Source organism: Schistocerca americana, chromosome 5 (assembly GCF_021461395.2).
Source record: "Schistocerca americana isolate TAMUIC-IGC-003095 chromosome 5, iqSchAmer2.1, whole genome shotgun sequence".
NCBI classification, from domain to species: domain Eukaryota; kingdom Metazoa; phylum Arthropoda; class Insecta; order Orthoptera; family Acrididae; genus Schistocerca; species Schistocerca americana.
The window spans coordinates 229244643-229260723 of NC_060123.1; the positions used below are offsets into that span (position 1 = coordinate 229244643).

At 45.0% G+C, this 16081-nt stretch overlaps 1 protein-coding gene across 1 annotated transcript in view; it reads left to right on the forward strand.

Annotated features, from left to right (window-relative positions):
• Positions 1-16081, forward strand: part of LOC124615420 (tyrosine-protein kinase Src42A) — a 203416-nt gene that overhangs the window by 155701 nt on the left and 31634 nt on the right. The window lies entirely within an intron of this gene.

The window sequence follows — 16081 nt, forward strand, 5'->3', positions numbered from 1 at the left end:
TCCCGTTCTGCAGATATGCACTTGATGAGAAACACATTACAACAAGGGTTTCATGTGGCCACTGTTGATGTGAAGACTGGCTTTATCGTAGTCTCCTCGTTGATTTCCATACACATTTAAAAAAAGGTGTTACGAATGGACTGACAGCCCTCCACAATTCCCCAGTGTAACTCGACACTATCAACAGGACTGGAATGCAGCAATGCTATCAAATATCGCTCCACAGAAAAATCCGACGGGTTCAAGTGGGGGGGGGGGGGGGGGACCTAGCAGGCCTGGTATTCGTGACTCTCGACCGATACACTTCTTGTCGAAACGTTAGTTACCAGTACTTACGTATCTGGAATCTGATAAAACCAAACAAGGGCAGTTTTCCGATTTGTGTTGTGCGCCTTATTTACGACATTTCGAAATACACTAATCAGACAAAATGTGGCTACCAAGCCACTATCGATACAGACCCGTCCAGGCGATACCAGTGTTACCTGGCGAGGAATGACTGCTAGTCAGACGCGCGCACAGTGCATGTAGGATATCAGAGTGGCTGGCGTCTGTATGCAGCATGGGGACGGAACTAACATCAGACTTTAATGCTGAGCAGCGTACAAGTGTGTCTGAACATGCAGTGCATCGAACACTCCTAACGATGGTCCTCCACAGCCGACGACCCATTCTAGTGCCAATGTTAGCACCACGAAATTAGCAACTACTACTGAAGTGAGCACGTAACCATGAGCACTGGACGTTGGCACAGTGGCAGAGATTTGCATGGTCTGATGAAGCCCGATACTTTCTTCACCATGCCGTTGGGAAGGCACGAATCCGTCGTCTTCCAGGGCAACAGCTTCTTGACACCTGTACTGCAGGTCAGTGACAAGCTGGCGGCGGCTCCATTATGCTCAGTGCAACATTTACGTGGGCATCCATGGGTCCAGTGGGGCTCGTACAAGGCACCATGACGGCCAAGAAATATCGTTCACTGTTTGCAGACCGCGTACATCCCTTCATGACGATCATGTTTCCCGCCGGCAGTGGCATTTTCCAGCAAGATAATGAGCCATATCACAAAGCCAGGAGTGTGATAGTGTTTCGAGAAACCCAGTAGCGAGTTCCAGTTGATGTGTTGGCCCACCAACCCGCCAGATCTGAAAGTCTGGGATGTGATTGTACGTGGCGTCATAGTTCATCGCCTCCCTCCCCGGAATTTACGGGGATTATGTGACTTGGTTGTGCAGATGTGATGCCATCTCCCTCCAACGACCTACCAAGGCGTCATTGCTTTCGGGTCACGACGCGTCGCAGCTGTTGTCCGTGCCAAAGGTGGACATACCGGCTATTAGGTAGGTGTCATAATGTTCTGACCAGTAGAAACAAAATCGCAGTTTTGCATAAGTCGTATGGAGGAAACAATTGGTTCTGTACCTAAGTGTACAAGATTTTTTGGTTGTTTCATCGTCCTCCGATCTCTTTCGATTGTACATGTAATAGCCAAACACCCTATATACTTGAACAAGGATTTTCAGTTTCTCGTGTCTCCATAAATTATTTAAAGTAGAAACAGGGGTGATATATGTGAAATGCCAGCGGGTAGTTCCTGTCACCCCATCTATCCTGATGACGTCATCAGGGATGATAAACATTCTTCTTCTTCTTCTTCTTCTTCTTCTTCTTCTTCTTGCGTTACGGCCTCTGTAGGACCACGGGTAGCACCTTCGTGGACTGCATTTTCCTCTTCTTCTCCCAGAACCTGTTCATTCTTTCTCTTCTTCTCTCCCGCTCTTCTTCCTAGATCTTCAGTGTCCGTTTCTCCTGTCGGCTCCACTGGTGACACCGTAATCTTTTCCTGTATTCTTCTGTGTCATTGATCTCAGTCATATTGGTCGTGTATATTTGTTCCTCCAATTTTCCTTTCCTTAGACCTTGACCCCCCCCAATTCCAACCAGTCGTTCCGAAGTTAAACAACCCACTTGGTGCCTGTCTTTCCCCTAGTCCTCCCTGTTGTTTCCCACACTCTCTTCGTCATTCTGTCCTTACTCATCCTAACTACATGTCCAGCAAACCTTGCCCTTTTGAGTCTGATTTCCCCGGATATTGTTCTCATGTTCCGGTACAATTCTTCCCTAGGTCTTCGCATCCACCTCTCTTACCTCTTTTGGGACCTAGTATTTTTCTCAGTATTTTTCTCTCTTCTTTCTCTAGTTGTTCTGCCCCATTTCTCCCTAGTGTCATCGTCTCAGGAGCATATAATACTGCATTCCTCACCGTTGCCTTGTAGTGGCGTATCATTGCCTCTGTGGATATATTCTTTTTATCGTATATGTCTCTCATCATGCAGAAGGCTGACCTCATCTTATTTATCCTCTCTGTTATTCCCTCCTTGCTCTGTTCCTTCCTGTTATAAATTCTCCCAGATATTTAAATTTGTCCACCATTTGCACAGTGCCTTCCGGTGTTTCCCAGTCTGCAGTGGTATTTAATGTCTTTGTCTTGTTATAGGCGATCCTCAGTCCCACTTTTCTCGCTACATTACTTAATTGTCGAGTTGTGTCTTTGCGTCTTCTTCCGTCTCACTTACTATTGATGTCTTCAAAGGCTAGGCAGTCCACTTGTCCTTTTTGGCCACTGATGATAAACATTCATCATGTTACATTACTTTTCCTGTATCAGTGTGCTGCTGTGGTTTTTTTCCGTTTCTTTTTTTCGCCCTGATGAGAAGGGAAGCTTGTTTGCCGATGATGCCTTGGCGGAAAGTTGGCGCCACCGCCCTCTGTGCAGACGCATCGCCATTCACGACGGGTGCTTGTGCGTGAGCATGCAGGCGGCGGGTCACGGCTGTGGTGGAATCCCGCGGCGCATGCGCAGAGGTGGTGCGGACAATGGGGGGACGCAGAAACGAAGGTGGCGTGGCGTGGTGTGCGATACGCGCGGGCGGCGCCCTTCGCACGGGCCGTGGGCGACTGGCTGGCGGCAGAGCGCCGCGCCCTGCAGGGGCCCTGGACAGAGGACGCGGCCGGAGGCAGCAGTCCACAGCCTCCTGTTGTCGAACTTCCTGATACACGTCGCAGACGGAGCACGAGTCTATCTCACACTACGCGTAAAAACTTTGAACTGCTATTGTGCTGAACGCCTTCTGCCGGAAACGATGTACACTACTGTTCAAAGTATTGCAAGTCCCTTTAGAATTTTGGTACAGAACGTCTAAGAACCCATTCGTCCTTGAAATTTCAAATATTTATTAAAGAGAGATTGTCTACGAGGAAGGACAAGATCGTTTCTGATATCTTAATTCAAGGAAATACACTGACGACCCAAAACATTACGACCACTGCCCACCACGAGGGTGAATGCCTCCTGGTGGTGCTGCGGGCACGTGACGCAATAAAGGAAGAGTGTAAGCGGAAGAGGGACGAACGGGCAGTCATTGTAGCGATGATACGTGCCGCAAATACGGAAATCCACTGATACATCTACATCCATACTCCGTGAGCCACCTGACGGTGTGTGACGGAGGGTACTTTGAGTACCTCTATCGGTCCTCCCTTCTATTCCAGTCTCGTATTGTCCGTGGAAAGATTGTCGGTATGCCTCTGTGTGGGCTCTCTGTGATTTTATCCTCATGGTCTCTTCGCCAGATATACGTAGGAGGGAGCAATATACTGCTTGACTCCTCGGTGAAGGTATGTTCTCGAAACTTCAACAAAAGCCGGTACCGAGCTACTGAGCGTCTCTCCTGCAGAGTCTTCCACTGGAGTTTATCTATCATCTCCGTAACGCTTTCGCGATTACTAGATGATCCTGTAACGAAGCGCGCTGCTCTCCGTTGGATCTTCCCTATCTCTTCTATCAACCCTATCTGGTACGGATCCCACACTGGTGAGCAGTATTCAAGCAATGGGCGAACAAGTGTACTGTAACCTACTTCCTTTGTTTTCGGATTGCATTTCCTTAGGATTCTTCCAATGAATCTCAGTCTGGCATCTGCTTTACCGACGATCAACTTTATATGATCATTCCATTTTCAGTCACTCCTAATGCCTTCTCCCAGATAATTTATGGAATTAACTGCGTCCAGCTGCTGACCTGCTATATTGTAGTAACTGCTTCCAGTTGCTGACCTGCTATATTGTAGCTAAATGATAAAGGATCTTTCTTTCTATGTATTCGCAGCACATTACACTTGTCTACATTGAGATTCAATTGCCATTCCCTGCCCCATGCTTCAATTCGTTGCAGATCCTCCTCCATTTCAGTACAATTTTCCATTGTTACAACCTGTCGACATAACATAGCATCATCCACAAAAAGCCTCAGTAAACTTCCGGTGTTATCCACAAGGTCATTTATGTATATTGTGAATAGCAACGGTCCACTCTTTCTTCGGAAGACTTCTCCCCATTGAGAATGGCATGCTGTGTTCTGTTATCTAGGAACTCTTCAATCCAATCACACAATTGGTCTGATAGTCCATATGCTCTTACTTTTTGACAAAAGGGCACATTGTTGTGGCTCAGCGCTGGAAACGGGAATCTCTGAAACGGCGAAGTTGGTCGCCTGTTAGCATATTACTGTCGTGAGCTCCTGTGAAAAATAGTGGAAGGATGGTGAAATAACGAGTAGGCCGTATGGTATTGGACGTCCGCGTCTCATCACAAAATGTGGAGGTCGGAGGATCCCCTGCTGTGTAATCCAGGATAGGCAGCTATCTGTGACAGATCTGGCGACAGAGTACGATGCTGGTGCAGGTACAAATGTTTGGGATCACACCGTTAAAAGGCCACTGTTGAACAAGGAGCTCCACGTCATATGACCCCTACGTATTCGTATGTGACCCAACAACATTGTCAGTTACGATTGCAGTGGGCACAGAAAAACTGAGTTTTCACCGTGGATCAATAGAAACATGTCACCTGTCGAATGAATCGCATTTCTTGCTACATCAGATCGATGGTTGGATCCTAACACGTCGTCAACGAGGCGAATGGTTGCACGGAACATGGTCGGCGCCACACGTGCAGGCCAATGAGGGCAGAATTATGCTATGGGACGCATTGAGTTGGGCTTTCGTGGGACCTGCGGGGGTAATCGAAGGAATGATGGCAGCAGTGAACTACCTGCATCGCTTCATTCTTAAAGTCTCCCCCTACGGCTATGACATCTTCCAGCAGGATAACTGTCCGTCTTGCAAGGTCAGAATCGTGCTACAGTGGTTTGAGAGGCATTACAGCGAACTCACATTGATGTCTTGGCCAGCAAATGTGCCTGATCTGTGCTCATTGGAACACATATCGGGCAACACCTGCGTGCACGTAAACCACCATCGTAATTTTCAGGAATTGCTTGACCTGTGCATAGACATGTGGTGCCACGTAGTTCTGCAATCCCGTCAAGAACTTGTAGCATCCTTGCCATAAAGAATCTCTGAAAAGTGGAACAACATGCTATTAAACAAGTGGTAGTAATGTTTTGGCTCATCAATGTATGGCAACAGTACTTACCTATCAGTACAATGACTTGCCATGTCACTGATGATATCGAAGTTAAATATTTTGATGAAATTTCCATTTAATTCGGTCATAGTGTAAAATATAAACAAGCGCAGTATTCAGATATTCACTAGTCGTACTTCAAATGATACTTTTTTTTTTACCCCTCTCCTCCCCCCTGATGACCCCTACGACATCCTTCACACTGTCGGACATAGTGTCGATCAATTTTCTAATGGCACTGATGTCAGTTTCATGTTGCCACAGTTTCACCATCACTTCCAACAGCTCCTTTTTTTGTTCAGAGATGCTTCTTGTGAACCCCTTTCCCAACCAGTCGCCACAAATTCTCAATTGGATTTAGGTCGGGTGAATTTGCCGACCAGGGAAGCACTCTGATATCCGATCCATTCATGACAGAACGAATCTGAAATGACAGATTTGGACAGTATGTAACAGCAGTAACCTTGGAAATTGCATTGCAAAGATAACAAAAAAAAATCACTGTTGTTCATGTATGGCATGGAACCAAATCCTAGAGCAAAATCCACTGCGCATCCGGGAAAGCACCACAGTGAACATCAGAGGGACCCGAAACACAACTTCGTATTGATAACCGTTCATTGTCCTCAGAACAAAATACAGCCTTTCAACATCTTGGTATGTCATTGCTCCCCACACCATTAACGATGGAGCATGTTTCATCGTTCGCACAGGGCAGTCAGGATCTATCCTTTCGTTGAGTTGACGAGTTGTGGTCTGTCACTCTTCATGGAAAATCGGCTTTCATCCGAAAATACCACAGTTCTTCACTGCTCTTTCGTCCAGTTTACGTGAAGTCTGGCCCAGCCAGCCACTCTTTTTCCTCAGAGCAGCAGTTAAAAACGGCTTGTTCTTGACAACCCTAGCCTTTATTCCAATTACACAGAGTCTTTTCCTAACAACTGATGAGCTGGAATCAACTCCTGTAGTTTCGTGCCATGCTATTGTCAGTGGAATAAATGTGTGGGCGCCAGCTTCCTTTGGTCATTAGCTTCTGCAGCCGACCTCGAGCAGTGTAATCTCTTCACAATTTGAGTGTTTTGCAGGCCTTCGTTGTGTAAAAACTCGATGTATTTTGTTCTTTCTGGGCGATAATTCTTGAGTTTTCGCCATGACGGCATATGCACATACGCACAGTAGGTAGAAAATTAAAAAAAAACTCCAGCAGAGGTCTGTTCATACAGAGCCCTTTCTGAGACAAAGATCACAGTATGATATCCTCACTTTAATATAGAATCACGCATAAAACAGCTGTGAGAGTTTACGCTGCTCGTGTGAACTATGGGCAGGATAGTTGATACCAAAAGTAGACGGCATTTGAGAGAGTTGGGAAATTTAAAATTCTTATTTCGCTTGGCCATTTTCTGTAGACTGAATATATTTTAAATCGATCAGTGCAACTGCAAAAAAATGCGTATTTTCGTCGCCAAACGCGATTCGTTTCATTGGTAGAAAACATCTGTAATGAAAGATAATTACAATTCGGCTTACTTTCTAGACCTGATTCGTTAGAAAAGATAATTTCACTTCGGGATGTTTATGTCTAGTACTCTTGCGCATCGTAAAGTGCCGTCTGCTTGCACTGTTTTGAGATACTCGTTTGACACGGCCGTTTTTTCCCTCCTAATCCCACATTGCTTATTTCTTGATGTGAAACGCGACACACTGTAGCACGGCTACCGTTTGTTTGCATACTTCTGGCTGAACGTGCCTCTGGGCTTTTTTGTGTGTAGTGTTGCCAACTTAACCGCTAGTTGTGATTTTTCTTGATGTAAAAAATGTATTTAAATTGTAAGTAAAATGAAGGAGTAGTGGCGAGGAGGTGCATCGGGGAGAGGGGGGGGGGGGGAGGGAGGGAGGTGGCAGACGACCGACTGACCAGTCTAATGCATCTGTGCCCTCTGCCCCCCCCCCCCCCCCCCCCCCCCCCCCCCGTCCCGCTCCCTCCTGCTTGGCATGTGCGCTGAACGCAGTGTTACGGAAACTTGTGCCTGCAGCAGCGTTACACTCTGTTGTCAGATCTGCCATTGATCGAGGCCCATCGTACTCGAAGCCTCCGGCCGCCCCATATTCTGCGATGAGGCGTGGACGGTCCTACATCTTGCAGCATACTCGTGATTTCACGGTCGTTCAGCCGCTATCCACAGATGATCACGACAGCGCACGCGAAGAGTTGACCAGCTTCGCCGTTGTGAGATGCTCGTTCTTAGATTTCGGGCCATCTCAATCTGTCCTTTCTGAATGTCCCTTATGTCAGTGGGTTTCCCCATTTTTGGCCCATGTATTCGCTAGTATGATTCCCTATTCGCTTTTTTTTATTTTTAGCTATTGTTGCTTTGTTACAGTAGCATCTGCGCTGAGCAAACGATTTTGGATTTTTTAAGTAACGGGTTCGGCGGTGGAAAAATAATAATTCATGCGTAATCCCAACGGCATTAATCATCGAATGTGGTGATCAACAATCCTATCTAACTCGTTTCGCTCAGTTTGTCAACACTCTATGTCTCACAGTTCCGTTGTTGAAGCATGTAATGATAATTCTGTAAATGAACACTGGCACAATTAAACGAGTCTACTTCCTACGATAAAGTAACTGAAATTCAAGATTTCGACCCGTCGTTTTCGAAATCGCTTGCAGTGATGAAAATCGAACCGTGTCCAATTTAGGGAACGATTGCGCAATCTGTCACCTACATTATGTGATACTGCTGAACAAACTTCCCTTATGTGTCAGATCGCTTAAAATATTGATCACTATTAATAAATACCAAATGTATATTTTCATAGCGCTATTGTACTCATCGATGCAGCATACTGGCAGGAATGTGAAATAATGTTATTGATATACTAATGTTTTACCTTCCTTTATCTGTTGACGTTGTTATTAGCATTGTTTGTACCAACATTTCTGCTATTGATGGGTCTTATTATACCGAATACGTAGGACCATGCACTACTTCCACGCTGTTTGCCCTGGAAGAAAGTATTACGTTTTGTCTTGAAGCAGAAAGCGGATGTAACGTGTTTCAAGCGTACGTTCCGCGTGCTTATGATTATGACTTTTCTCGTCTACTTACAGCGCAACATATACAGAGTGGTCAGAAGCAGCCTGAAAAGCTTGTAAGGTTGTTGTAGCGTAGATTGTGCTGATAAACAGTTGTTCAGAAAAAAAAATGACACGTTGCTTCGTTTCAGAGTTAATTAGCATTGGAGTTAGCCCATCAGGCCATTGCGCGGCGCAAATTCAACCTCCCTGCCAGATACAATGGCGTCAGTTCTCACAGCGCAGATGATAGCGCAAGAGACTGCTCGCGCTTTGGCTCAGGTTAGATCCTTACTATTGTCCTGTGTCCAGTTTCTGTATCGCTTTATTTTTACGGTTTTAGGAAACCAGACGAAGAAAACATTTGGCGACACTTTTCCTTGAATTTGCGCGCGCAGCGGCCTGGTTGGATAGCTTCAATCCCAATTAACTTGGAAACGGCGCAGTGTATCGAATTCTTTTCTCAACAATTATTTCCTAGCACAACCTACCCTGCAACACTTTTAAAAGCTTTTCAGACTGGTTCTGATCACGCTGTGTGTGTTTCTCTAAGCTTCTGATGTGTCTGAAAAGCGATGTTAAGCAATGTGTTACCAGTTTTGTCTTCGACACTGAGACTTGGACTTTCACTGCGAAAAAATGTTTTTAATCAATAAGGTTTGCCCAACGACAATTGAGAGGTATGTGTTCGAAATTTACTGGGTCAGAAAGAAAAGCAAGTGGGTCGGGGAGCAGACTAGAGCGGGACCCGAAGTTTCGTTTAAGCATTCTGCATATCCCCACTACAGTTCACAACCGTTATAATGGCATTCCACTGCAAGTAAATTGCGTCTGTACTATCAAAAGGAAATTAGTTTAATACCACTCCCACGTAAGAAGGAATCGATGTACAGTTTTACCAAGGCTAACATAAAAAATGAACTCGTAGGTGCGGTAGTATTCACACAAGTACGTATATCATCATCATCATCATCATCATCATCACCACCACCATCATCATCATTATAGTTTGCCTTTTGGTATCCGCAGCTCCCCTGGACTTTCCCATGAACTACAGCGTTCATCCATTCGCATCAGCCGCGCCATGTCACGGAATGCGCGGTCGCTCCCGCCGGGGGTTCGAGTCCTCTCTCGGACACGGGTGTGTGTGTTGTTCTTAGCATAAGTTAGTTTAAAGTAGTGTGTAAGTCTAGGGACAGATGACCTCAGCTGTTTCATTACGAGAAGCAAGTTGTACACTGTGCAGTCACATTGAGACCACTTGTCAAATGCCTGATAAACCACTTTTGCACCGTGGACCGCTGCGAGACGTGCAGGAAGTGTGTCTTGAGGCCGTGGAAGGTACCGAAAGGGATGTAGAGCACTGCCAACTCCAGTTCCGCGGCCGTTTGCGCTAGGTTGCTCGATTGACGATCCATGGCACCAGCAGCTCGATCGAGGTGGTCTCATACACTACTGGCCATTAAAATTGCTACACCAAGAAGATATGCAGATGATAAACGGGTATTCCTTGGACAAATATATTGTACTAGAACTGACATGTGATTACATTTTCACGCAATTTCGGTGCATAGATCCTGAGAAATCACTACCCAGAACAACCTCCTCTGGCCGTAATAACGGCCTTGATACGCCTGGGCATTGAGTCAAACAGAGCTTGGATGGTGTGTACAGGTACAGCTGCCCATGCAGTTTCAACACGATACCACAGTTCATCAAGAGTAGTGACTGGCGTATTGTGACGAGTCAGTTGCTCGGCCACTATTGACCAGACGTTTTCAGTTGGTGGAGATATCTGGAGAATGTGCTGGCCAGGGCAGCAGTCGAACATTCTCTGTATCCAGAAAGGCCCGTACAGGACCTGCAACATGCGGTCGTGCATTATCGTGCTGAAATGTAGGGTTCCGCAGGGATCGAATGAAGGGTAGAGCCACGGGTCGTAACACATCTGAAATGTAACGTCCACTGTTCAAAGTGCCATCAATGCGAATAAGAGGTGACCGAGACCATCACGCCGGGTGATACGCCAGTATGGCGATGACGAATACACCCTTCCAATGTGCGTTCACCGCGATGTCGCCAAACACGGATGCGACCATCATGATGCTGTAAATAGAACCTGGATTCATCCGAAAAAATGACGTTTTGCCATTCGTGCACCCAGGTTCGTCGTTGAGTACATCATCGCAAGCGCTCCTGTCTGTGATGCAGCGTCAAGGGTAACCGCAGCCATGGTCTCCGAGCTGATAGTCCATGCTGCTGCAAACGTCGCCGAACTGTTCGTGCAGATGGTTGTCGTCTTGCAAACGTCCTTATCTGTTGACTCAGGGATCGAGTCGTGGCTCCACGATCCGTTACAGCCATGCGGATAAGATGCCTGTCATCTCGACTGCTAGTGCAACGAGGCCGTTGGGATCCAGCACGGCGTTCCGTATTGCCCTCCTGAACCCACCGATTCCATATTCTGCTAACAGTCATTGGATCTCGACCAACGCAAGCAGCAATGTCGCGATGCGATAAACCGCAATGGCGATAGGCTACAATCCGACCTTTATCAAAGTCGGAAATGTGATGGTACGCATTTCTCCTCCTTACACGAGACATCACGACAACGCCGGTCAACTGCTGTTTGTGTATGAGAAATCGGTTTGAAACTTTCGTCATGTCAGCACGTTGTAGGTGTCGCCACCGGCGCCAACCTTGTGTGAATGCTCTGAAAAGCTAATCATTTGCATATCACAGCATCTTCTTCCTGTCGGTTAAATATCGCGTTTGTAGCACGTAATCTTCGTGGAGTAGCTACTTTAATGACCAGTAGTGTAGATTCTCGACTGGATCTAAAGCCGGGAAATTTGGTGGCCAGACCAGAAAGGTAAACTCATCCGGGTGCTCTTCGAAACATGCAAGTACACTGCAATCTGTGTGGCACGTTGAGTTGTAGTGCTTGTAGATGCCATCGCGTCGAGCAAAAACAGACTGCATGTAGAGTTGAACGTAGCCCCCAGGGATAGGTGCATACCTGAGTTGATTCATTGCACCTTCCAGAATGCCGACGTCATCCGGGGAATACCATGAAAACATTCCCCAGACCATAACGCTCCCTCGTGGTTGCAGGGTGTTTGCTTTCGGACGTTTCGTGCCGTGCACGTCAACGGCCATCTGTGCGCTGGAGCATGAAACGTGATTCATCTGAAAACTGTAGGAAGGTTGAAGTTTGCTATGAGCGGTAGCAGCGATGGACATAACAAATGGTGGGAGAGGGGGAGAATGAGGAACGTGACGAAATGCTATTAATGAAGGTAGTGGAAAAGAAGTGTCGTGATGGTTGAAACCTGTAAACATAAGGATGCGTAACTTGGGAAATCTTTGAGCATTCGCTTTACAGTTTGACAGAGGGAGAACTGACAATGTAAGTTTAATTTTTGGACGGAGAAGTTGTGTGTGCGACTGAAGGAAGCGCTTCAGCTTCTTCATAAATACAAAACGCTATTGAATTATGCGCATAATGCATAGTTAAGAGTTCCAGAGCTAGATTGCAGCAGCAGGGAAGGAGTTTGCGAATATTTTTCTTTTATGTATTGACACAGGTAGGATACTAGATAAGTGAGATCGCGAGTTTAGATTATGATAAGGTGACGCGTATTTAATCTCTGATGTGAGGAACTGGTGCCCCTGCACACTATGGAACCTATTGAAGTTGACGTAGCGTATGGTAGTCAAGTAACTTGTCTGGCCGCAACCTACTAACTGGACGCATGAAGCACTGAATTGGTAAAGTAGATGGGTGTTTCAGATGGTTCAACGAATGACTGCATATGATTACGTTACATGTTCTGTGGAAACATGTTCCGGAACTTTTTGAGGGCAAGCTGAAGTTTTCCTGTATGTGGCGATAGTATTGTGTGTCCACTTGTGGTGCTAATCCAAAGTTACACCCAGGTTCTCCATTGCTCTCTGCTAAGGTATTGGAATACTTCTGAGAAGAATAGGAAGCAACTATTCGCAATATTCAATATAAATACAAAACGCTATTGAATTATGCGCATAATGCATAGTTACGAGTTCCAGAGCTAGATTGCAGCAGCAGGGAAGGAGTTTGCGAATATTTTTCTTTTATGTATTGACACAGGTAGGATACTAGATAAGTGAGATCGCGAGTTTAGATTATGATAAGGTGACGCATATTTAATCTCTGATGTGAGGAACTGGTGCCCCTGCACACTATGGAACCTATTGAAGTTGACGTAGCGTATGGTAGTCAAGTAACTTGTCTGGCCGCAACCTACTAACTGGACGTATGAAGCACTGAATTGGTAAAGTAGATGGGTGTTTCAGATGGTTCAACGAATGACTGCATATGATTACGTTACATGTTCTGTGGAAACATGTTCCGGAACTTTTTGAGGGCAAGCTGAAGTTTTCCTGTATGTGGCGATAGTATTGTGTGTCCACTTGTGGTGCTAATCCAAAGTTACACCCAGGTTCTCCATTGTTCTCTGCTAAGGTATTGGAATACTTCTGAGAAGAATAGGAAGCAACTATTCGCAATATTCAGAAATTAATAATATCTGACGGGTCACTAACATCTCTTGGGATTTTACCGCAATACGACAGCAATAGGCTCCGAAGAGTGTGACAGGAGCCACACAAACAATCTTTGAAACCACTTCAGCGTAGTATATGAAAATATTAGCTGTCTCATTTTTCTGGCCAGTATGTCAAAATTTGACTGTACCACATACTTTGTTGAAGACTAATAATGTCGATATTGTTGCCTCGCGGTTGTGCATCGCATATTTCAGGTCATCATTTACTTTTATAATGACCGCAGTGAAGATGAAATGAAGGTAGAAGCAGCATCCAGCCAGGCAGATGGATGGTAGAAGGATCGAGGGAGTTCTTTGCTGAAATCAAAGAGCTATGGCGGTTAAGTGATCGAAGATTGGTTGGTGGGTTTGAAAACATGCAGGAATAACACTGATGCAAATAAAATGTTCAAATGTGTGTGAATTCACAGGGGGCCAAACTGCTGAGGTCGTCGGTCCCTAGACTTACGCGCTACTTAAACTAACTAATGCTAAGGACAACACACACACACACACACACACACACACACACACACACACACACACACACACACGCACACGAGAGAGGACTTGAACCCCCGGCGGGAGCGGCCGCGCATTCCGTGACATGGCGCCTGAAACCGCGCGGCTGATGCGAGTAGATGAACACTGTAGTTCATGGAAAAGTCCAGAGGACACACTCGTCCAGCAGCGGATGCCAAAAGGCAGACTTCAATGACGATGATGATATACGTACTTGTGTGAATACTAACGCACCTAAGAGTTAATTTTTTATGCTAGTCTTGGTAAAACTGTACATCGATTCCTTCTTACGTCGGAGTGGTGTTTAATTAATTTCCTTTTGATAGCGCAGACGCAAGTTGCTTACAGTGGAATGCCATTATAACGGTTGTGAACTGTAGTGGGGATGTCGTCTCAGTTCGCTGTAGACGCAAGCGTAGAGGAATAAATAAAGCGTCAGGTAATGAAAGTCCAACATCTTACGTAGTACTCGGTCGTAAGAGCTGCATAAAGTACTGGTACTGTTAACAAACGCCTCGGGTAACTCTCGTTATTGCAACTATACTTTGTTAGTGCGCTATTCCAAGAACTTGGCACGTAGGAAAGTAAGAATGCGGTTGCATCTAGTGGCTGGTTTCTGTTTGACCTTTCCCAGGTGCCGTTTTTAGTCCCTAAATCTGAACCTTGTGTTTCATGGCGTAGCATCAAACCGCTGTAGGACATAAAACGACTGGGACATGAAGCTGTAACCGCTATGCCACTCGCGTTTGAAGACAATGGCATGCAGAATGGCAGTAGGTCGTATTTGCGGAGGAGTATGAGGCAAGGTTTTGTTGTTTCGTGTAATTGTTTACCAAGGTGCGCCCTTTCAATTTTACGGACGGTTCTTCACGCACGAGATGAAATGTGAAACTTGTTACTCTGTCAATGGGTGTCACACTCACAAAAAAAGATAGATACCACATTTCATTGTGCACTTGTAGGATGGCGTGCATTGCATGACGAGGCAGACCAAAGCGTTCCTGAGTATCATTTTTCATTTGGAACGCCCTATCCTGACAATTTTAAATTTAGTGTCTTGGCTTCCCTGTATTTCAGGAACCACTGTAGTCATTGACATTATACTGTATGTTCTGAGTCTACTGAACTAGAATTGTTGCATTTCAGCCACTGTTTCGGAGATACAGTTTTTTAATTGCACGGTTAAAATTTTGTGTACTTTTTTGTACATTATCCTAAATAATTTTAATTATACATAACATTATGTTCTTCTTTTAGTTCAATAGACTCAGGATATGTATGTTATTACTCCTTGAAAATTTTAATACTCTACTGGAAGTGGTTTCTGAGATTTAGGGAAAAATGCAACAGAAAACGTAAATTTTGTGGAGCGACTTCTAAAGTTTCAAAAGACTGTAACTCACTTAATATATGCTTAATTTTTTATTTTTGGTCACTCAAAAGCACCCTGCACCGTACTATATGTTATCCTTTTGGTCTTTTTCCAACTTTTTTCTTCTTTCTGGACTCCTTAGTGGCCAACTGTGCTGCGTACTCTGCTTTATCAGTGCGAACCTTGTCGATCCGTTCAGGTTCCCTGATGCAGTTTGGATTAATTCCCATATGCTGTAGCACTTTCACCCTACCAATGTCGCCATCATTAAAAGCAATAACAGCATCACTGACCTCCCACTTTAGTGTCTTCATTCCAACAAAATCATTTTTTGGTAAGCCAGTCCATATAAGATTATTGAACGACTCATTGGGATTTTGAGTCTGACCTTGCAGACACTTCTTCAGTAATTCAGGATTTGCCAGGTCTCTTGTAAATAAGTTTTATGATATCCATAACTGGTGCTGGGATGGAATGTTTGTGGCTGTATGAACTATTTGAGTACTGGGCATTGCGGTAACTGCACCATGAATCAGGTCCAGGAGGGCAAATGTGGTGCACTGGTGTTTCATCAGTTGACAGTCTGTGGAAGAAGGTATCCCATACTGCCTGCTTCATTTTCAACAAATCTTCAGCATTATTTCTAATGACCATCCCATAATACTGCTGTATTTCATCAATCATTTTATCTGTCAGCCTGCCTCTTACGGTTTTACCATCAGAAAGTTTCTTGTCTCTCAAACTTTGTTTCAACTTCCTCAACCTGGTGCCCATCCTATTCAGGACATGAACAACACTGTTAAAACCTTTATAACACAGCAATCCACAGCCTTCTATTAAAAAAAAAATTACCAATTTTATTAGATCTTGAAGTAGTGGACGTAAAAATTTTAACATTTTCAACCGGTGTAGATTATATTTTAAAAAATTAATTAAAATACTTCCCACGTGAGTTCATAAGTGTCGTGTGTATATCATTTTATTGGGAAAATGGCAAATTTTGTAATGAGACAAAAATGCGAAAATGTAAAA